At 45.3% G+C, this 22,699-nt stretch overlaps 1 protein-coding gene and 1 long non-coding RNA gene across 2 annotated transcripts in view; one reads left to right on the plus strand and one right to left on the minus strand.

The window, feature by feature from the left end:
- The window catches only part of ASIC2 (acid sensing ion channel subunit 2), a 1,220,661-nt gene that overhangs the window by 867,989 nt on the left and 329,973 nt on the right, over positions 1-22,699 (minus strand). The window lies entirely within an intron of this gene.
- Positions 3,447-9,543, plus strand: LOC145540338 (uncharacterized). Its single transcript, XR_014078322.1, has 8 exons — positions 3,447-3,715; positions 3,848-4,216; positions 5,275-5,773; positions 6,843-6,927; positions 7,075-7,206; positions 7,622-7,771; positions 8,697-8,808; positions 9,360-9,543. It is a non-coding gene; the product is annotated as an uncharacterized LOC145540338 (long non-coding RNA).

Raw genomic sequence — 22,699 nt, forward strand, 5'->3', positions numbered from 1 at the left:
GTGTGTATCCCTTGAGGTGGGGTCACTGCAGAGATGACATGGAGAAGGAGTCTCACACAGTGCTTATTGGCACATGATACTGGCTCACCCAGTGTTAGGACCACCTCCCCTCATCCACATTCCCTCATTTCCTGCTGCCGTGTTCTGTGATGTTCCCATCTGGAGATCTAGGCCTGCTCAGATCCCGAGTCAGCCTTTTTCTTATTATTTCAATTTTTCAAAATATTCAGCCATCCATTGATATATTCCATGCCAGTCTTGTCTTGCCTGATGCCTCAGCAACCCTATTCTATGCTGTCCAGTGGAGCGTGGAACCAAGTCCTCCACCATCCCAGGATCCAGTGGCTGGCTCATGGCAACCAAGGTCCTGAGTTTCTTCCCTTCTAATCACACTTGGAACTGAGAACCTCTCAGAGTGACCTCTGGGTCCAAGTTGTGATCTCGTTTGCACCCTCCTTCTTGCACTGGTTCTGCTTGGATCGATTCGATCTGCCTCCCGGTCCAGTCCTGAACACCCCCCTGGGGCCTTGATCTCCAAAGCTGGTGTTCTGTCTTTCTTCTAGACCTGGACCTGAAGGGAGTGAGTGTGTGCATTTAGAGCTGAATGAACTGGGGAGAGGAAAGGACACCAGGAGATGGTGGCTGCTGGGGTACATGGCTGGACTGGGGAAGGCCGCAGTAGTGTGGTTTCACAGGTGAGGACAAGCGTCCTTCCTGGGCGTCTCCTACACATACCTGGGAAAGCAGAACCTAAAACTCACCCAAAGCTGTAATGGCTGTCCAAGTCTTTGCCAGAAGCAGCCTTTGATTAAGGGAGGAAAGAGTAAGATGACTTGAATATAAAAAGAGTTGAGCACATGATGTCTTTCCTTCCATCTCTTCCATGTAAACACATTTATGTACCCTTTGTGCACCTCATGAGCTGGCATGAGTATGAAAGACACACGTACTGAAGGCTGACATCCCTCAGAAGTTTACAGAATATAGCAGGGAAGCCAGCCCCAAAGTTGACATATGACAAGTACATCTTGAGGGAGAAATGGCAGCTGCCATGCCATAGCAGGAGGTTGGCTGTGGGCTTCATTTAACGGTGGAGTTGACATACAAGTCATCTTTCCTCTTCCTGCACACATACAGACATCACTAGTAGATCACAGCACATGCTCCTGCTGAACCTGAATCCTCTTTCTACACCCATACAGACATCACTAATAAATCACAGCACATATTCCTGTTGAACCTGAACTAGCTCTCAGAGTTCTTCTCAATAAAGCAAGGATTGCTCTCACATCCACTTGGGAACTGAGCTCCTTCTGCTGATCTTACACTCCTGGAGTTGGGGGTGATGGTGGTAGATGGCAGCCTCGAATAAGAAAGGACTTCAGATTTATTTTCCTTCAGCACAGACATTAACCTTCTGCTTTTCAGTTCTTACAGATGGACTAAATCTATGCATTTGGGAGAAAAAATTCACTTGTACCGTCTGGGTTGTGAGATATTTTTTAAAGTTCATTCATGGTTCATTAGGAGGAAGATTATGGGTAAAGGCTGAGAAAGTTCTTGGCAGTGGGCCAAACAGAGTCTTAGGATGTTTCTGGCAAGGACATCTCTTGGCACTTCAGGGAATTTGGAGGAAGCTTTTGAGTGGAGGGCAAATGAAGGTCTCAGTCTGTCCTGGTGGTTCCCAAACTTTGTTGCACATTAGAAGCACTTAAGGAGGTTTTAAAAATCCTGATGCCCAGGTCATATCCTGAACTAGTTATACCAGAATGTCTGGGGTGGGTGGCAGGCATCAGTAGATTTTGAAGACCACAAGTTTGCAGCCAAGTTTGGGAACCAGTCGTCTGGACATTGTAGCGTGACCCATCTCCCTCGTCCTCGAAGATGTCCCGAGTTTTGCTGATTCTCAAACTTGAACAGGTATCATTATGCCATGGGACAGACTGGGGGGCTTGGCCACAGAGAAGAGAAGTGGTTTGTCTAAATTCAAAGGATATGAATTAGCAGCCAAGTCTTTGGATCTTTTCTTTCAGAGGAGGAGATGCTGCTATAATGATCCATAATACAAGGGGAAAAGATGGGTCTTTTCATATAAAAAGAGATTATGAAGGTATGGATGTACTGAAGGACTAATGTGTAGACTGTTTACAACAGTCCTATCTTGGAGAGACAATTTCCAAAACAAACCACATATATGTACACACACGCATGCTTCAGTATAGCAACTAGGGGTACAAAAAAATTCCCTTTTTGGATTTATTTTTCAAGAATCAGTGATTCTCCTGTCCCACTGAGTCGCCTACCCCAGCCTAAGGAGAGTTCAGGGAGCAGGGGTCCCTTTGCAGGAAGGCATGGATGAGGAAACTGTGCAAGTTGCTCTCGCCTTTATGAAAGGGAGTATTAATAGAGTCCCATCACACCGTTTTCTCAGGCCAAGCCCGCAAGGTTCAGCAACTCACCTAAAGAGATTATTCCAACCTGAAGGCAACTGGAAAAGCAATTGCAGACCATTACAGTCCCATTGCCTGGCCCCTTGGCCTGCCCACCTCAGCCCCTCTCTTCTAGATCTCTCATCCCCAGCCCTGGTTTTCAGTCTGCACATGGAGCTGGCGAGAAGAGGTGGGGATCTGGATCCAGGCAGATTAAGGGATTCCCAAGAAAATTGGAAGAGGGTTCTTGCTCAGGGACCACGTGAACAAACAACTCTTAGGGAGGAATGGATTCATGCTCATCACACCCCTCCATGTGCCAGGCACCTGAGAATGTTGTAGCAGGCACTGCCTCATTTAATCCCCATTAGCTAATATTGAGTTTCTGTAAGTCATTAATCCATGAATGCTAAAGACTTGTGTGTGTGTTTTCTTCTTGTCCTGCACATCATAAATAGACCACAGCACACATTCTCGCTGAACCTAAACAGGGTCTTGAAATTTTCAATAAAGCAGGAGGGTCTGTTATATCTGTGTCAGAAACTGAGGCATGATCTGCTGGACTCACTCTCCCAGGAGATTTGCATTTTACTAACAAAAAAGTGAGATTCAGGGGTGAAGCAATTTTCCCAGGGTTTCTGGGAAGTGGTACAGCTGGAACTCCAACCTGGACTTCTAACTCCAAAGTTTATCCAGCACTGGCATTCCAAAAGCTTTCTCCCCTCTTCATGCAGCTGTGTGTGCTGACCCTCTGCCAGCTTGGCTAACTCCTATTCATCCTTCAAAACCCAGTTATGGGTTATTTGTCACTTTTGTGAAGCTGTGATTAGTGGCAGCTCCAATCCCCTGAGAGTTAGTTAAGTGTCCCTTTTTCTCCATTCCTGCACTACCCTGAACACACTTCCACTGTTATGCAGAAAGCCTTTTATAGTAAGGTTCTGTAGCCACTGTAACCATTGTGATGCATTAAAAGATGAAATCTGCTCCAAGTGTTTAGTGTTACTCCTGCCTTCCCCCACCCCCACTGGGGGACCAGCAGGGACCAGGGCATCCTTTACCAACTGCCCTTGAGATACAGCTACTCTAGCAGCACACCATGTACTTGAGCAAATGGCCAGCTTTTGGATTTCATCACAGACTCTTGAAATCAACAAGACAATAGCTTTGAAGGAAAAGGAGTGTCAAGAGCATAGGTCTTGACTTAAACAGACAGTGAAGCTCTACCAGGGCCACTTTTCCCCCCTGCCTGTCCATAAGATGAATGAGGAGAGACTCAAGAGTGGAGAGTAAGAGAATAAGATGCTGGGGAGGAGCATTCTGGGGAAACCAGGGGGAACCTACATTTGCTTCCAGAGTCGGGAGGGTTGCCTGGGAGAGTGAGCAACATGCTCACGGTCCTGTCCTTCACATTGTTCCAGGCTGGGGAGGCAGCAGAGTAGGAATGATGGAGCAGGGATGGCCTGAGCCAGGCCCCTCAGGACTCCTGGGGCCCAGAGAGGCTCAAGAGAGCATCAGAAATTCCGTGTGCCCTCAGAGGGATGTGGAAATAACCGAACTCCTATGAGGCCGAGTGGGAGTGTAACACAGATGGTCTAACCGATCAGATTTACCCAGCAGGCAGATTCCCTTTCCTCAGGAGCCTCGGGGTTTTCTACCTGGACCCTCCTGAACCTGCCACGTTCCTCCATAACTGCTCCTCTGTCCTGGGATGGGCCTCCTTGGCAGGATTGGTAGGGTATCCTGAGGCCTTTCTCATCCTCAGAGCTCCAGATTCCAGGATTCAGAAGGTAAGAAGAGGTTTCTTATGTGCTCTATCCTTTCTAATCCATCCAAGTGATGGGCCACTGATGGGTGCTAGTTTGGTGCCAGGGCCAGTGACATCCTTAATGAGCAGTCTCTGGAGATCTGGCATCTTGGTGTAGGACAGACAGCCTCATCCATGAGGCTCCCACCGTGGGAAGCCTTCCTAAGTCAGTGACTGGTGGGTGGTCCTAGAAAGGCCTGTAGATATTAGAGAAGCAGGTAAGAGAGGGGTGCAAAGAACCCAGAGGGAGACAGCAAAGAGCCCAGACTGGGGGTGTTCATGACATTCACCAGGGATGGGACTTACATTTCCTCAAAGAAGCCAACCTGAGCCACTGAGCTGCAAACTCCATCTCAGCAAAACACAAGGTGACATCCATTGTCCGAAAACGGTCCTCAGTGAACCCCACTCACTGAACAAAACCCAGTCTGGTGCCAACATTAAGCCAAGTTTTGAAAAAAAGGTAGTCCTCTTGGCCAGTGATAAGGTGATGGAAGTGAAAGAGGATCTGACACTTGACATTGGCTTGCTTCATATTCTGTGTTGTCAAGAGTGGTCAATGCCTGAGAATAGCTGCTTTACTCTATGGTCACAATTCCCAGCGATTTCTAAGGTTGATTTCTAACATTTTCATTGGGCTTCTAAGGTTGAATGGGTGGTTAAGCACAGTCAGGGAAGAAAGAGGTGGTTTCTGCAAGGTATTCTCTTGGCCACTTTCCAGTTCCTAATCTTAGCCTCACCTTTTCTTTCTTTTTTTTTTTTCAAAAAAACAAAACAAAACAAAACATTTTGGCCATGCCATAAGACACGTGGGATCTTAGTTCCCTGACCAGGGATTGAACCCATGGCTCCTGCATTGGGAAATGCAGAGTCTTACCCACTGGACCACCAGGGAAGACCCCTGGCCTCACCTTTGACTCAGATATGGGTAGATCCACAGAATACACTCAAGGGGGCCTGTGGCTGGCAAGGATTGGGGACTTGAGTGGGGAAATTAAAATTTTCAGTCTCTGGATCCAGACTCTTCTCTCCTCTTTCTAGATGAGAAGTGGCATGGGAGTCTCACACAGTCGCTGTTCCATTCTTTCCTCCCAGGAGATACCGCCTTTTAAGGCCCTGAAACTATGGTCCCTATAACCCCATCCCACACCCGGATTCCTCCACGGAGGCAGAGAAGAAAAAACGCAAGCAGACAGAGACTACTTTCCAGCATGACTAAAATGACATTTTGTGCAACAGCATGTATGCATGTGTGTGCACACACATGGTACAGGGAAAGAGGCAGAGATCTAAAGCTTCCAATCTGAGGTTTGAGTCCTCAGGGCTCAGGCAAATGTGAGCCAGCCACGCATCATTACAAGCAATTTCTAATTTATTGATTGAATCCCCATAAATGTCAGCTAACAATGTTATCATAAAATAATGTCCTTATAAAAGACCTGCAAGGCTTTCCTTATGAGAATGAGGGCAGAACAGTGCTTCTATCTTGGACATGCAGACGGGAAGAGGGTTGATGAATTCCACGACCTGCCAAACCAAGGTGGATGGGACCCCTCTATTTGCTTGTCCACTGGGATTCTGTGTGTGGGTGACATCCATATGTGGGTATGTGTGTGCATAACCACTCATGATCCTCTCTGTGCATTTGTATAGGAATCTATGGGGATTCTTGGACAGGTAAGGGTGTATATATGGCTCAGTGGTAAATCCACCTTACGATACAGGAGATGCAGGTTCGATCCCTGGGTCAGGAAGATCCCCTGGAGGAGGAAATGGCAACCCACTCCAGTATTCTTGCCTGAAAAATCCCATGGACAGCAGAGCCTGGCGGGCTACAGTCCATACCATTGCAAAGAGCTGGACACAACTGAGCGGCAGCACACATGTATGGGCGCATATGCAGATACAATGTCGGGGCTGGTGTCTTTGTATACTGATGTGAATGTGCACTCCGAGCACTCTGGGGACAGTTTGTAGTTTCTGAAGCCATGAGCCCTAGTGGCTAGCACGTAGAAGGTCCATAAATGTCAACCAAGATGGAAAAGAAGTGCATTCGTGTCTGTGAATCTCTGAGGCCAGCCTTGTCGTGTATCAGATAAAGAACTGGTGTGGGTGCTATGCTGAGTGTGAGAGTGGAGGTGTGCTATGGGTGTGTTTCTCAGAGAAGGTTTTTGCAGGAGTGTGAGTTGAGTGTGTTCCCCAGAGATACTGGCCATCTCAGTCCTCAGTTCCCCTAACTCCCCAGCCCCCCACAGTGGGGTCCACAGAAGTGCCCCAGGACTAATAGGCTTCCCTCCCTGACCAGCTCCTGAATCTCACTGGAACCTGGCCAAGGCAGAGACACCCTATGGAGCTTCAGCTTCAAGTTGGTCCCAACTTCAGGAATCGTCCCTGCAGGCTGCCACTGGACATCACTTTGTTCCCTGACTTTTGAGTCTGCAGTCTTGCTCATGGAAGGTCCTAGATTGTAGCTCCTTAGCTCAGACTGGCTCCAGCCCCCAAAGCCATGTACCTTGACTCTGTTTTGTTCTGTTTCCTGAAAATGCCTTGACTCCACCTGGCCCTCTTTGAAGAACCTGAATTCCTCTAACCCACCTGTGATTCCTTAGGTAAACTTGCCTTCTGCTGCCTGATGATACTGACCTACTCACCTGATGACACCCATGGCATGTGAACTCGCATCTCAGTGATGACGTAGGTTCAGCTTATGACCACTTCCTAAATTAATTGATTTGTCTCTGCTTCCTCTCTTTCCTCTCCTTGCTCTCTGACTCCACAGAGAGACCAAACACTAGAGCTGGAACTATTCCTAGAATACAGCTATGCCAACCCTCTTTACAGATGGGGAAGTTGAGGCCAGAAGAGGGATGTGACATCAGTTGATTGAATAAGTGACTGCACAGAAACCATATTGAGTGCTTGTGAAATGCCACATCCAGGGCTAGGCTCACAGTCTACGGGGAGAATGGGCAGGTAGGTTGGCCATTATAGTTCAGCATGGTGGATGTCATTACACAGGGAAGCACAGGGGTGTGGGAACAGAGAGCAGCTACATAGATGAGGAGCAGGGCTTCCAAAGCAGGCCACATGTGAATTGTTTTTCAAGTTAAGAGTTCACCCAGTGAAAGGGGTGAGGGAGTTTGGACAGATGGAGAAGCTTCTAATCTAACACATGGCTACAGGCTCCTTTCCAGGGCACCTGTTTCTCATTCTTAATGTTTCAAACAATGAGGAGGTGAAGAGGAGTGGAGGCAAAAAAGAGATGAATGACAAACGTAGAAACACATGAATGAATGAATGCAACCCATCAGTACCCTCCCTGGGCTGGTATATCGTACACGCTTGCACATTTCATCCTGATCGTGTTATGATCATTCTCATCTGACAGAGGAGGCAACTGAAGCTTGGAGAAATAGAAGAATTTCTCCTGTCCTGGAGATAGAAAGAAGCAGAATTCAAACCCAGGACCGCCCAGTTCTGCCACTGGTTCCTCCGCCTTATCCTGCTTCGACTGATGCCAACCTACTTCAGACATTAGGTGAGAAAAGTCAAAGGGTAGTATTTCACCAACTCTCCTCTCTTAGTGTGGCTTCCCTGGTGGCTCAGTGGTAAAGAATCTGCCTGCCAGGGCAGGAGATATGGATTCGATCCCTGGGTCGGGAAGATCCTCTGGAGAAGGAAATGGCAACCCACTCCAGTATTCTTGTCTGCGAAATCTCACGGACTGAGCAGCCTAGTGGGCTACAGTCCATGCGGTCACAAAAGAGTTGGACACGACTTAGTGACTAGACAACAACAACCTCTCTTAGTATTGAAAGGGCGGTCCTTGTCCCTTACCCACCAACCACAGAGAAGGGGAGAACCACCCTCTGCCCACTCTTCTGCAGCCAAGGCAACACTTTCCCATCTGCCTAAATTCACATCCCTGAATCAAATGGAGTCTCTGCCAGGAAGCATATTAATGGGGCTTTTTTACCAGTCCCCCAATCTGCTGAATCTCCATCTTCACTGGGAGCCAAATGGAGTTTGATTTTTAATTCACCTCACAGCGTCATAAAGCAAACCAGAGATTGCAGCTAATCCTCAAAGCTCATCTCTTTCTGGGCTCTGCAGTCCATTTGATCCATGGCAGGCACTGCAGGACCGACCCTGAACTCTAGCTTCATCCCACCCCATCCCCAAAGCAGCAGCCCTGGGACCACCTGGGGGAATCTTAAGAATGCTGATGCCCCAGGTTCTGCCCCAGAGGGTCCAATGTCATTGGACTCTGGTCATCCAGATTCTTAGGAGTTCTCCAGGGGATGTGAGCTGCCAAGGCTGAGAATCACTAGCTCAGGATGCATCCTTCTCGGAGGCGTTTGGAATTTAAATAGCCTCAGCTCTGAAACATGCTTTTGATACTGGCCCACCCTGACCTGTGCTTCTGTTTGGAAAATGAGTCTTCTGTTTTACTCTGTTCCCAGGCTCCCCCAGGGCTGCGCACAGATGTACAACCCATTCACACTCCTTACTGACACTGTCCACAGCTGATTCCTGGATTTCCACCTATAAGGTCAGACTCCTGCCACCTTGGGGGTAAGTTCCATGAAAGGGAAGCAGTACCATTTAGGGGGTAGAGGATCCTTCATTCAAATCCTAGCCTGGATACTCACTAGCTATGTACCTTCTGACATGTGGTTTTCTCACCTGTCAAATGGTTGCTAAAGTTATCTATTTTTGTGCAGCAAACCAAAACTTTGGGGCTTAAAACAACCATATTTATTTTGCTCAAGAATCCACCATTCGGGCAGGGCTCAGCAGGAGCAACTCACCTCTGCTGTTCTCAGTGCCAACCCAGGGCAGCTTAAAGGCTGGGGCTGGAGCCACCTGATGCCTTGTTTACCCAGGTGTATGGCACCTGGGCTGGGGAGACTCCAACAGCCAGGCCTGGGCACGGAAGCTTATCTCTCTATATCTCTGTGGTCTCTCCATGTGGTCTGCCTAGCACGCAGCTCCTGGGTCATTCAATTTTGTCAGTTGAGAGCTCCCAAGGTTGTGTCCAAGAGAGGACTGGAGGAAGCTCCCTCTTCTATGGCCCAGCCTTGGAAATCACATGGCATCTCTTCCCCTTCATTCTCTTCATCGAGGCAGTCATAAGGGTCCCCTTGGGTTCCAGGGGTGAGGAAATAGACCCCTCCTCTTCGTGAGAGTGGAGCAAGGTTTGGGAAAAGCACACGAAAAGTACTGTTGCAACTTTGGGAAAATGCCATCTTTCACAACGGGAATAATAATGGTCAGCAATAAAATAGACTTATTGTGGTGATTTAAAAACGCATCCTAAACTCTTCACCTAAATGAACTAGCCTTTATTGTTACTAAGCCCTTTGCATATATCATCTCACTGTGACCTCACCACACTGCTAGGAATAAGCATTCTGTTCATCTTACAGAAGTGGGAACAGTAATGCAGAGAGGCTGGGCAGCCAGCCCAGGGCACCCATCATGAGTGATACGGACTTGGAAAGTGGGTGGCTCCAGACCTACGGTCCTCAACCAGGGCTGATTTTGTCCTCCTGGAAAAAGGCAATTTCTGGAGTCATTTTTGGTTGTCACAATTTGGGTTTCAGGGGCTGCTAGGGGCCTCTAGTGGAGAGAGGTCAGAGATGCTGCTAACCATCCTTTAAGGCACAGGACAGTCCCCTATCCCACAATAAGGAATCACCCAGCCTAACAGGTCGATGGGCTTCCCAGGTGGCTCAGTAGTCAAGAATCTGCCTGCCAATGCAGGAGATGCAGGTTCGATCCCTGGGCTGGGAAGATCCCTTGAAGAAGGAAATGGCAACCCACTCCAGTATTCTTGCCTAGAAAATCCCATGGACAGAGGAGCCTGGTGGGCTACAGTCCATGGGATTGCAAAAGAGTCAGATATGACTTAGCAACTAAACAACAACAGGTCAATAGTGCCAAGGCTGAGAAACCCTAATCCAGAGATGATGTTCTTCACCACTACCTTATTATTGACATTTCCTCACATCATTGTCCTCCCCCAATGTCTATGCCATCCCATCATCCTTCCTAGACTAGCTGTTGCTTGGTTTCTGTTCTACTAGGTTAAGAATGACTTGTAGAACCTAAAGCTGAGCATGCCCGCCAAAGCCCCATTTTGCTCACAGGGGTCATTTCCAGGTCTAGAGGTGAGTGGCCTTGGGCTGCCTCATCCCTCGGGATTTTCAAAGTCAGGTTCAGCTTGTGCTAGGAAACAGAGCACCATGCTAGTGGGGTAGGAGTTTGTCAGGTCAGGAGTCATGTGCTATTTAAGAAGAGACCTAGGAATAAGCTTTTTGAAACTTGTGGCCTAAGAGTTACTCTTTCGCCAAGATCTCTTCAAAGAGGGAGGGGGAGATAGATATGTGTCAGTTCTAGGAAGGAAGTGGGCAACCGGGTTCTTTCAAATTTGCATCAGTGTTTGTGCAGTTCAGTCTATTGTCACTATAGTCAGATACTTTTAAAGCATTGCAAATTAACCTTTAGCTTAAAGGCATCCTTTTGTTGCCCTCTCCTCCTCTCTGAACTGTGCGCGGGCAAGCTGCCTAATGAACACAGCTCAGATCCATTAGCCGCTGGGCAGATGCTGGGTCCAGCATGAAGTCAGCCTTTGAAGGCTTTTAGGGAGAGCTGGGAACCTGTAACAATGAGAGAGGAGATACATTCATTCCGAGACAATAATTGCATTTATGTTCTTTACTGAGGACTCCATTAATTCTGGTTGTGGTCAAGGCCTGGTATGCCAAGGGCACCATCTGGAACTAAGTCTTCTTCTAATGTGGCCATAACCATGACAGGTGGACTAAATGTAAGCTCAGGCATCACAGCAGTTCCTAAAATTCTAATATTGGGGCTGCCATGGGGAGGCAGGGTTGCAACAGCACATTAGTGCTGGAGTCAGACAAACTTGGCTGTAAATCCTGGACTTGACACTAACCTGCTGTGTGACCTTGGGCAAGTCACTTGACCTCTCTGAGTAACAAAAAGCGTCAAATACAATGGCACACAGTAGAAACTCAATGTACAGGCATTGTTGTTATTGTTCTTAATCCAGTCCTGGGTAAACTGCAAATCTGATCTGGAAAGAGAAGTTCCTGGAGTTTCTAGGGTTGGGATTTGGAAATCTGTATGTCATCCGAGGCTCAGAGCTCTGCCTCTGAAGTCCCTCTGCTGGCTACTTGTCAGGGCTGCAAACCTGAGACCCACCCCTCCTTCCCCCTTCCAGGCCATGGTCAGAAATGAGGCAATGATATAGATTTGAGCTGCCCAGTACAGTAACCACATGGGCCATTGAGAACTTGAAATATTGTTGATGTGACTGAGTATCTGAATTTTAAATTTTATTTAATTTTAATTAATTTACATTGAAATAAAAACTATTACTCGATTTAGTTATTAGAAGACTTTTAAGTACCTTTGGAATGAGTCATTGTGTGAACCTACTTTTTCAATTGTGACTTTTATGAGATATAAATGTAGATCAAGTATTTCCACTGAAAACTGAGATGGCTGTAAGTATAAAACACATGCCAGATTTTGAAAACCTAGTACAAAAAAGAATATAACCTATCTCCTTAACTTTTTTAAACTGATTACATGTTGACATTGATTACATGTTGAAGTATTTGGGGGTATTGTGGGTTAAATAAAATATATTATTAAAAGTGATTGCACTTGTCTTTTTTTTTTTAACATCTTTTAAATGTGGCTATAAGAAAATGTAAAATTACATGTGTGACTGGCATTATATTTCTACTGGTCAGTGAAGATGGAGACCACTCAGATACCTTTAAATCTAGACCCCAGGCTGACTCTAATCTAGGTACAAACCACTCTGCCTGCAATTCTGCATTGGGGTTCAGAACCAAAGCTTCCAGTGAATAAAGCATGTATTTTTGCTGACCTCAGTCCCTCGTCTCCTCCTGGGAAGGTATCACGCGGTGGGTCTTGGTGGGAGTTGGATGGTCCTAGATCTCTTAGTCAAATGCTACCTAATATCAGCCCTTTAAAAGTTCTCCATCTTCTTACATCACTTTCCCTTTACTGAATATGTTTCTATTCTCCTCCTGTCGCATCTCCCAGATAACTCTGAGAATTCTCAGACATCTAGCTCAATTAGTTTATGGCCTGCAGGGAAAAAAGCTCTCCATCTTACTGGTTTAAAACATATCTCCTTCAAGCTCTGTGGGCCGTCTTCTCATCCAAAGACTGCCCAATCTGGAGAGCCCATCTTTGCCGCGCCTACTCCAATCTCTCGGCCCTTCACAGAATTAAAACTCTATTCATTTCAACCTCAGGGCTCCAGATAGACCCAGGAAGCCATGCTTAGTCCTGAGCGCACGGCCATTTCCAGGAAAAGCCTGTGCAGAGAATAAAAAGGGCAGACAGCAGGTGGTACAGCAAGTCAAATACAGAGCAGACCAGCCGGCGTGTGTCCCAAGTCTAATTCACACAAGGCTTAGGGATGTTTAACCAAACATTCAAAGAGATTAAGATTTCCCCCAGTGATCCCCAAGTCAGGTCAGAAACATATCCATCAGCAAACTCGTTTCTTCCCCAGGATTACTAGCAAGTGTTTAACTTGTTTATTGAAATGCAATGCCAGCTCTGACTGAGGTCACGTGTGTTCTTCAACTAGAGGAGAACGATCCTTAGGGGTCACTCATCCAACCATTGCATTTCCCAGTGGGGGGAACCGGAAGCCTCCAGGATAAGAATGAGCCCCTTTCACCTCCGAGGCTGTGAAACATTATGGTTACAGTTTCCGATGTAGCCAGAAGGTGGTGAAATGAGGAGGATGCAGCTCAGGATTTAGAAAGACATAGGAATGACTGGGCTGGACTCCTGGCTTGACAACAGGCTGGCCACGTGTTTCTAAGCAAGATGCCTTGACCCTCTAAGCCTCAGTTTCGTCCTCTGTAACTGAGAATGATAATACCTACTGCCTAGATTTGTTTGGAAGAACCCAGAACTTGATGCAGAGTTCTGTTCAGAGTTCTGAACACAGAGTGAATACTCGGTAACTAATAGTCTGATCTTCTGAGCTGCGACTCTAATGCCCAGAATATCTGTTAGTGACTGCCTTATGAGCTCCTGAGAAATTAAAATATGCATGAATGCCCCATCTTTTGCTTTTTTTCTGTTCTATTTATCTTCATTGAAATGTAGTTGACATGTAATATTATACTACTTTTATGTGTACTATTGAATACATAGTAGATTGATATTTGCATACATTATGAAATGATCACTATGATAAGTCTAACAATATTTTTGACCACATTCCTTACTGTGTATATTACATCCACATGACTTACTTATTTTATACCTCTGAATCCCCTTCACCTACTCACCCTCCCTCTCCTCTGACAACCACTCATTTATTTTCTGTGCTGCTGAGTGTACTTAGTCACTCAGTCATGTCCAACTCTTTGTGACCCTATAGACTATAGCCTGCCGGGCTCCTCTGTTCATGGGGATTCTTCAAGCAATCCTGTAGTGGGTTGCCATGCCCTCCTCCAGGGGATCTTCCCTACCCAGGGATCGAACCCTGGTCTGCTGCATTGCAGGCAGATTCTTTACCATCTGAGCCACCAGGGAAGCCCTTATTTTCTCTATTGATGTCTATTTCGCTTTGCTTGTGTTTTAGATTCCACATAGAGATAGATAGATGTTAAGTGGACATCTATCAGACAGATACACACACATAACAGAATATTACTCAACCATAAAAAGTTAAATCTTGCCATTTGTGACACTTTGGATGGATCTACAGGGTATTAAGTGTAATAAGTCAGACAGAGACAAATACCATATGCTCTCACTTATGTGTGGAATCTTTTGCTTTATTTCAATAGATCATCAAAGCAAATCCTTCCAGATTTTGTACTCTTTTGTTTTTCTAATATTCTTAGTCAGTGAAGAATTTATTTTTATCTCTGATGCTCACCTCTGTTGAGAAGTATTAATGTCTTCATGTAGAGTGGCATTCATGTGTGGACAGGAGATCCAAGTTCAATTCCAGATTCTGCTAAGTGACTTTCTTTGTGACCTTGAAGAAATGTTGGCTATGCCTCCTAGAGACATGAGAAGGGAACTGACATGATGGATCTTTTACTCTGCACTCTGACCAGTAGCAGGGACATTTGAGAATACTGGTCCTCATCAAGGTTTCAGGGTTAATTAACTTGCCCAGTGATGCAAGGCTGGTAAGTGACTTAGCCAGGAAGGCATTTGAACCCAAGGCTCTCAGCTCCCAAATTTCATGTCCATTCCACTACATCATACTGCATCTGCAGAAGGCAAAGTACACAAATGACTGTGGCAATTCCTGGATTGAGGGAAGGTTGGAAAATATAGAGTTAAGGTAAGATTGGAAGCAGATGTTTATCAGAAGACCAGACTCAGATGAGCATCTCATCCCATGCCCCTAAGAGCCTGCCTCTCACCCTTCATGTCCTCAGCTCGGTGGGCCTCAGTCTGTAACCATGATCATGAGTGACAGCAGGGCTATCAGACAACTGTCTGTCTTATGCTGATGCTAATGTCTCTTCTCTGATTAACACTGGCCACGTTTCTTTCTTTAGTTTGTTTATATGTTCTTTCATTTCCTTCATTCACCAAGCTATTCAGTACTATGTTGCAGGCACCAGACCACAGAGATGAACAACTTGTAGTCTCAGACCTCTGCTGGGTTGGGTAGCAGCAGCTCATCTTGACAATTCACTGTTCTCTCCAGGCTTCAGCCCCTGATGTTTTCTTGTTGGCTCTTAAGAATTTTATCACTCATCTAACTCCACCCTATCCCATCTGGCTTGTTCTAGGTCCTTTCTGTTGGTTTATTTGGCCTCTGATCTGGTGTGGCTACCCTGATATTTACATTCTGTGGATGTACTACTCTTTTCCAGGTCTGCCTTCTCCTTCTGTCCCCAGAATCAGCAGGAGGGGGTGGAAATTAAGATGAGTGGGTTGTTCCAAATCAAGGAAGTTGGTTAAGAATGAGGACATGGCCCAGATAAGTGATATAAAAGGCAGAGAAGATGTGGAGATTATGTGGAAACGGCCTTCAGAGACCAGCCCTAGACAGGAGAGGGGTCAAGGGATAGAATTCCCCAAACTTAAGGTCTCAAGGCTCCAAACAGATCACTGGAGACAAAGGGCAGAATATGAGGCTCTGAATGTTCAGGTGTGCCTATGCACTAAGATTGGGGGCATTTATTAAGATAGATAATAGCATGTCTTTCACTTTTAGGCCAAGGACCATGGAGAAGGATGTCTGAAAACATACTGTGAAGAAAAAATTGAAGAGAAGACTCCCCATGACCATCTCAGACAGATATGAGCAATTATATAGTTTTTGTTTGAGTTATGTTTGTTTTTCAGAAAAGAGGCAGTACAGCAGTTATGGACATGGAGTATTTAATAAGAGACAAATCTCAATTCTGCCACTTACTTGCTATTTGGCATTGCATAAATCACATCATAACTTCCTCGAGCCCTTGTTTCTCCATTGGTAGATGAGGATAATAATGATGCCTCATGGGGTGGTGAAGAACACTAAACAAGATGATATGATGATATATACAGAGAAAGGAACACCATGCCCAGCACACAGTGAGTCCTTCATAAACACTTGTTATCATCCTTATGTCATCCCAGAATTTAGCTAACTTTACCAGGTGTCCTATTTTTTTTTTCCATTTCCCCTCTGCATTCCTTGTTTATTTCCCTGCAAAATATGGCTACAAAACCTATATAATAAGAAGGGACCAAGTCTTGACTTTAGAGGCAGCAGGCGAGAGAAATCAAGATGGCACGTGAGCAGAGAAGATGGGATAAAAAGAACCCAAAGCAATAGGGTGATCTGGGAGAGTTACCTTAAAAGGAGATGATCCCCAGGTGTAGTGGATGGAAGAGAGGAGACACTTGGGATCCCCTCTGGCCAGAGAAGGAGGCTTATGGGCATAACCATTGTTCCCTCTCTAAAGAAGGTTATGACAAAGGCAGCTGTACACCCAGACCAGAAAGATCCCTGGGTTTCCTACAGAAATTCATGCACCTGCCACACTGTTTCTACCCTACTTCACAGCTCATAAGGGCAGGGAAAAGCTCTGTTCTCTTCTGGAAGCTTCTTAGCTTGCTACATCTGGCAGTTCACCATCACTGACCCTCATTCTACATCCATTTCATACTCTCATAATGGGTTTTTGTGAGATTCACAGCATTTAAAGAGCCCAAAAGGATAAAAACTAAGGTGCCTTTAAGACTGTCAAATCGAAAGTAAGTCAAAAGGAGAAAGACACATATCGTATATTAATGCATATATATGGAAGCTAGAAAGATGGTACTAATGATACTATTTGCAGGGCAGCAAAGGAGACACAGACATAAAGAACAGACTTATGGTTATGGTTGGGGAGGGAGAGGGTGGGATGACTTAAGAGAGTAGTATTGAAATATATACATCACCATATGTAAAGTGACAGGTTGGAATTTGCTGTGTGATGCAGGAAACCCAAAGCTGGTGCTCTGTGATGACCTAGAAGGGTGGGATGCAGAGGGAGGTGGGAAGGCAGTTCAGGAGTTGGGGGAACACACGTATACCGATGGCTGATTCATGTTTATGTATGATGGATATCATCACAATATTGTAATAATACTCCAATTAAAAATAAAATTTAAAAAAGACTTGTCGAATCGAGGGAAAGAACCAGAGAAGAAAATTCTGGCTACTGTTTTATTCCTAAAAGCAGCTATATTTAAATCTATTAACAAAATGTTTGTCATCTTGAACATGTACTGTATTCCTTTAAATAAAAAATTCTAAGGTGAATTTCAGTTGTTTTCCCCACTTCAGTAATAGATGTATCTAATTAAATACTTGAAAGTCCATTTAATTTTTAATTCAAGAAGTCATTCATGATAGAGGCAATTTAAACAACTCAGGAAAAACCTCAAACCCCAATGAAATTCCATTAACTACGTGGATCCTGTAATGGTACATTAACTAATGTTGGATTATGATGAGTCCCTGTAGAGGTACCTATGCAGTCTATCAATTCCCTTTTGGGGAATCCAAGCTTTTAGCTTTTAATGATCAGTTTGGTTGATGAGATTGATACAACACAGTTATCAAGGTTACCTTTTCTAATTCACTTCTCAGAAAAAGAACATTGCCTCCAGCCTTCCCTTGAAACTCAGCGGTCCTGCAGAGCTTACATAATTGTGACTCCTTTGAGGACCTCCCAGTGGGTTCAGGCATCTACCACCTTCATGGCTTGTGATGGAAGGCAAACAGGAATCCCCAGGAGTGAGGCATGGTTGGGAACTGCTTCTGATCTGCTTCTAACATCACGGCTGTGGCACCTGTCTGCAACCACTTGCTCACCAACCCTCCTCAGGATCCAGGGAGCTCAGCTTGGATTTTATTCATGAGGGTCCCCTTTTCCTTCAACAGAGACAGATTCATGAGGCTAGAGGAACACTGGGGATCATCTAGCTCAATATCTGCATTTCATCAGTGAGGAAACTGGTCCAGCTAGGGCATTGGTCTCTCCCAGTGTTATAGAGCTAGTGAAGAGGAAAGGAAGACAGAAGTGTCTTTAAGTGCCCTTTCCATCATACAGTATTACTGCTCACACTCAGTCGCTCAGTTGTGTCCGACTCTTTGTGGCCCCATGGACTGTAGCCCGCCAAGCTCCTCTGTCCATGGGATTTCCCAGGTGAGAATGCTGGAGTGGATTGCCATTTCCTTCTCCAGGGGATCTTCCTGATCCAGGGATCAAGCCAGTGTCTCCTGCATTCAGTTCAGTTCAGTCGCTCAGTTGTGTCTGACTCTTTGCAACCCCATGAACTGCAGCACGCCAGGCCTCCCTGTCCATCACCAACTGCCAGAGTCTACCCAAACCCACGTCCATTGAGTCAGTGATGCCATCCAACCATCTCATCCTTTGTCATCCCCTTCTCCTCCTGCCCTCAATCTCTCCCAGCATCAGGGTCTTTTCAAATGAGTCAGCTCTTCACATCAGGTGGCCAAAGTATTGGAGTTGCAGCTTCAACATTTCCTGCATTAGCAGGATTCTTTACCACTGAGCCCCCTGGGATGCCCTGTGTTGTATTTGTACATGCTCTTTTATTGTAATGCCTTGTATCACTGCCATGCCCATATGCCCCAAGGACAGCTCAGACTGGACTAGCTCTTACGATTTTACTGCTATGCTCTAGGGGTGGAGTGGGAAAAGGATGGGGTGGAAAAGGAGAGACATAAGAGGAAAATTCTACCCTCAAGAATCTCTGTGATAAACTTAATGGGGAAGCAGAATAAATACACTTGAGGCAATTACGACAATACCGTAAGACAATATCTAATTAGGTACTAAATTATGTGGCACACAGAATGGAGAAAGCTTTGTGTATTGCAGGAGCCTGGACGTCTTTGTGGAGGGGGTTGGATGCATAAGCGTCTTTGGATCTTGACAGCATGTAGATTATTGAAGGGAAGGGTGGTCTTTTCTGTGTGTCATCAATAACTTGAATATTTAATGTGATCCTAGAGTCACACAGCTTTGACGAACTTACTGAAACTCTAGAAGTCTCAGTTTTCTTTTCTACAAAGTAGGAATAAAATACTATTTTGGGGTGTGAGTTTGCCTAAAAGCAGATAATCACAATGGGAGGAGCTAAATTGAGCTCATTGCATAAGGAACATAGGACAGGGAGCCGACGATTGAGCGTGTTGCTAGGATCTACTTTACTTTAGTTCCATAGGACTAGGTACTGTTGCAGCACAAATACCCTTACCTATTAAGAATCACCTGTGGACCTGGAGACTGTCATACAGAGTGAAATAAGTCAGAAAGAGAAAAACAAATATTATAGGTTAACATACATATGAGGAATCTAGAAAAATGGTACTGATGAACCTATTTGCAGGGCAGGAACAGACATGGAGAAGACACTGTGGACATGGGCAGGGAAGGAGAGGGTGGGACAAACTGAGTGAGTAGCACTGACATATATACACTACCGTGTGTAAGGCAGAGAGCCAGTGGGAAGCTGTCGTATAGTACAGGTGCTCTGTGCTCTGTGATGACCTCGAGGGTGGGATGGGGTGGAGGGAGGTCCAAGAGAGGGAGGGGATATATGTATACATACAGCTGGTTTCTGTAACTTCAGTATGCATTTGATCCATTAAGGCTCACCTTAGGATGTGGGATGGGGAATTCAAATGGTGTCATTTCATATCCCAACATGAAAAGACCTCAAATCCATCTGGAAATCGGGCTCTCAAGCAGGTGCTGTACTATGACTAAAATATACAAGGAAGAGGTAAGATTGTTGGATGCGACCACCAAGGAGAAGAATATATGAATAACCAATAAAGGCTGCCTGGCAACCTCAGTCCTTCCTTCTTTCCTGCTGTCTCTTAGCAGGGGAGGTGAACGTCGAGGTGACCTTGGCATGAACTGTGAAATGACGCCATCAGAGAGCATAAACTGGAACAGGGGGTACACCATTATAGTGTGACTTATTTATACATTGATGAATATTCCTTTTAGTCCTACTTGTGATATTTCATTGTCCATCCCCATGATGTAAGGGAACACAATGAAGATAAAGATTCCATAGCTTCTAATAATCAAATCAGTCTTGGTCTTATCTCAGCACTCAGGGCTCTCAAGGGGCTTTGGCTGCTAAAATTAAAGGACAAGTATTCTAGTGGAGAAAGCACCTACTTTTAGGGTCATTGTGAAGGCTAAACAAAATACAGACACAGAATGTCTGTCTTAGAGCTTGGAATACAGTAGTTACATAAAAAAATGAGCATTCTCTTCCCTAGACTGGCGTTTTCTGAGATAGGAATGAGGTACTTGAAACCAGGATGAACTACAATGACCACTAGCTTCCACTGAGAGCTTGACCCTGCCTGTGGCTTCAGGGCAACGCATTAAAGGGAAGGGCTTTCCCCTGAGAAAGAGACTCTACCTGGTCAAGAAAAGGATAGGATGTGAGGGTAAGAAGAGCATTGATTAGATCTACCCTCAGTTATTATAAAAGGTTAGAAATGTCTGTGTTCACTACAAATCACATAAGAAGTGGAGTCAGGTGCACAGAAAGTGAATCCATAGTAGAATTCTGGAAACTGTCGCTTTCTTCCCGGCTAGTTTGGGTTCTTGCTGTTTGCATTCGCATAATGAAAAATAGGGGAAAATCCCCCAAGTAGGAAGGCTCCCTTTGCATATTTTCAGAGATAGTAGGATGGGGAAATACCTAATATTTCTGTGTCCCATTCTGCCCTACGGGCTTCCCTGATTGGTAAAGTTGGTAAAGAATCCGCCCGCAATGCAGGAGATGTGGGTTCCATCCCTGGGTTGGGAAGATCCCCTGGAGAAGGGAAAGGCTACCCACTCCAGTATTCTGGCCTGGAGAATTCCATGAAGTGTATAGTCCATGGGGTCGCAAAGAGTCGGACACGACTGAGCGACTTTCACTTTCCCTTTCATCCTGCCTTTTGACCATCTGGAGAAGAGAAACTCCAACAGGCAGAGGGGAGAATGCAGCTTGCATCCCTGGGGTTGTTGGAGAGAGAGAAACAGAATGTTGTGCAACTGCTTCAAGGCAGGACATCATGTTACACATTTTTACTTAGAAGCTGTTATTGAATTTTAAAATCTATATGAACATAATCATTTTAGAATTAGAAGACATCATACTGCATTTAACCCAAAGCAGAAATATTTTCTCTAGAAACACCGAAAGGGAGAGGGATTTTGCTTAAACATATCCAAAAAAGAGGATTTCAGCATATTCATAGGCAGCTCTTTTTATAACTGATTAAAAAAAAAAATCCCACTTGTTAAAAAGCTATTCCTTCTATTAAGCTGAAATCCGATCTCTTCAGATTTTTCTTGGCTTATAGCTAAGGTCTACTTACGACATGATGGCTTATTCAGACTTACACATCTTCTGCCTTGTCATCTCTTGTTATTAGTAACTTCTTTTAATTGCTTCTCTTGAGTCTTATTTTAGGGGGAGAGGAGGCAGGTTGGCTCTCTTTCCCGGGCATCAGTTTCCTGTTCTCCCTTTTGCCCTTTTTCTTTTCAAAGTAAAACAAAACCTTTCATCTATTCTTGGCATGAGTGTGAAGGAGGAGATGAGTCCCAGTTGGGCCTGAAGGCAATCATGTCGCCCTTCCCATCTCTAACAGCTGAGCATCTAGTACTATCATCTTTTCTTACAGCATCTCCCTCATGGTGTTAGAAAACATATTTGCATTTCAAAAGTAAGTGCTTAGGAACTTGACTGTCTTTTTAAGAAAATAATGATGATCTTGTGGTTACATTTGAGCAGAAATTAGGTTGCACCCCTTCTCCTTCTTAGTCTGGAGTTTGGGGGACCTGTTCATTGATCACTAGGTAAGGGAGAACGTACCCCCCCAACACATGAGATAGAAATAGGTGTAGGACGTCCCTGGTGGTCCAGTGGCTAACACTTGACTAAAGTGTCTCTATACCTGGGGAAAATGAAAGAACAAAACACTTTAACAACCATGTGGATCCTCCTTTCTCTTTTAAGGCCACAAACAGGTGTCTGGAGAGGAGTTTAGATGATTATATGCAGTAACTTTAGGGAATTTGCTAGTGGTCCAGTGGTTAAGACTCCATGCTCCCAATGCAGGGATCCAGGTTTGATCCCCGGTCAGGGAACTAGCTCCCACATGCTGCAATTAAGAGTTTGCATGCTGCAACTAAAGATCCCGCGTGCTGCCACTGAGACCCAGCACAGCCAAATGAATAAATAAACAAACAAATAAATAAATATTAAAGGAAAAAAAGAAATAATTGTGGAATCACTGCTAGACAATCCTTCCTGGTTGTCTTGTGGGTTCTGTGTCACCTTGAGAACAGCACCAGGCAAGTTTCACGGTAGCCACTGAGTGCCTGGTGCTCAATTGTGAAAGTGACAGTGTTAATCGATCAGTCGGGTTTGAATCTTTGCATCCCCAAGGACTGTAACCCACCAGGCTCCTCTGTCCATGGGATTCTCCAGGCAAGAATACTCGAGTGTTCTTGGGGTAGCTATTCCTTTCTCTAGGGGATCTTCCCGACTCAGGGATTGAACCCTGGTCTCCTGCATTGTAGGCGGATTCTTTACCATCTGCTGCTGCTCAGTCGCTTCGGTTGTGTCCGACTCTGTGCAACCCTATGGACTTCAGCCTCTAGGCAAGAGTAGCAGGGTGGGTTGCCATGCCCTCCTCCGTTTACCATCTGAGCCACCACTTGAAGTCCAGGACATGCACCTTTCTCTTAAGGAGCTTTCAGTCATTTCTCTTCCTTTGACAGAAAGCACAGCTGGGTAGATAGGTAAAGCTACTGTTTTTTAAATCTTTCTCTGACTCAGAGTTAAAAAGGGTTCCAGGTAAAGTTTTGGTCAGAGAACTGTC

Source organism: Giraffa tippelskirchi, chromosome 3 (genome assembly GCF_054371585.1).
Source record: "Giraffa tippelskirchi isolate mGirTip1 chromosome 3, T2T-mGirTip1v1.2.pri, whole genome shotgun sequence".
Taxonomy (NCBI): Eukaryota; Metazoa; Chordata; class Mammalia; order Artiodactyla; family Giraffidae; genus Giraffa; species Giraffa tippelskirchi.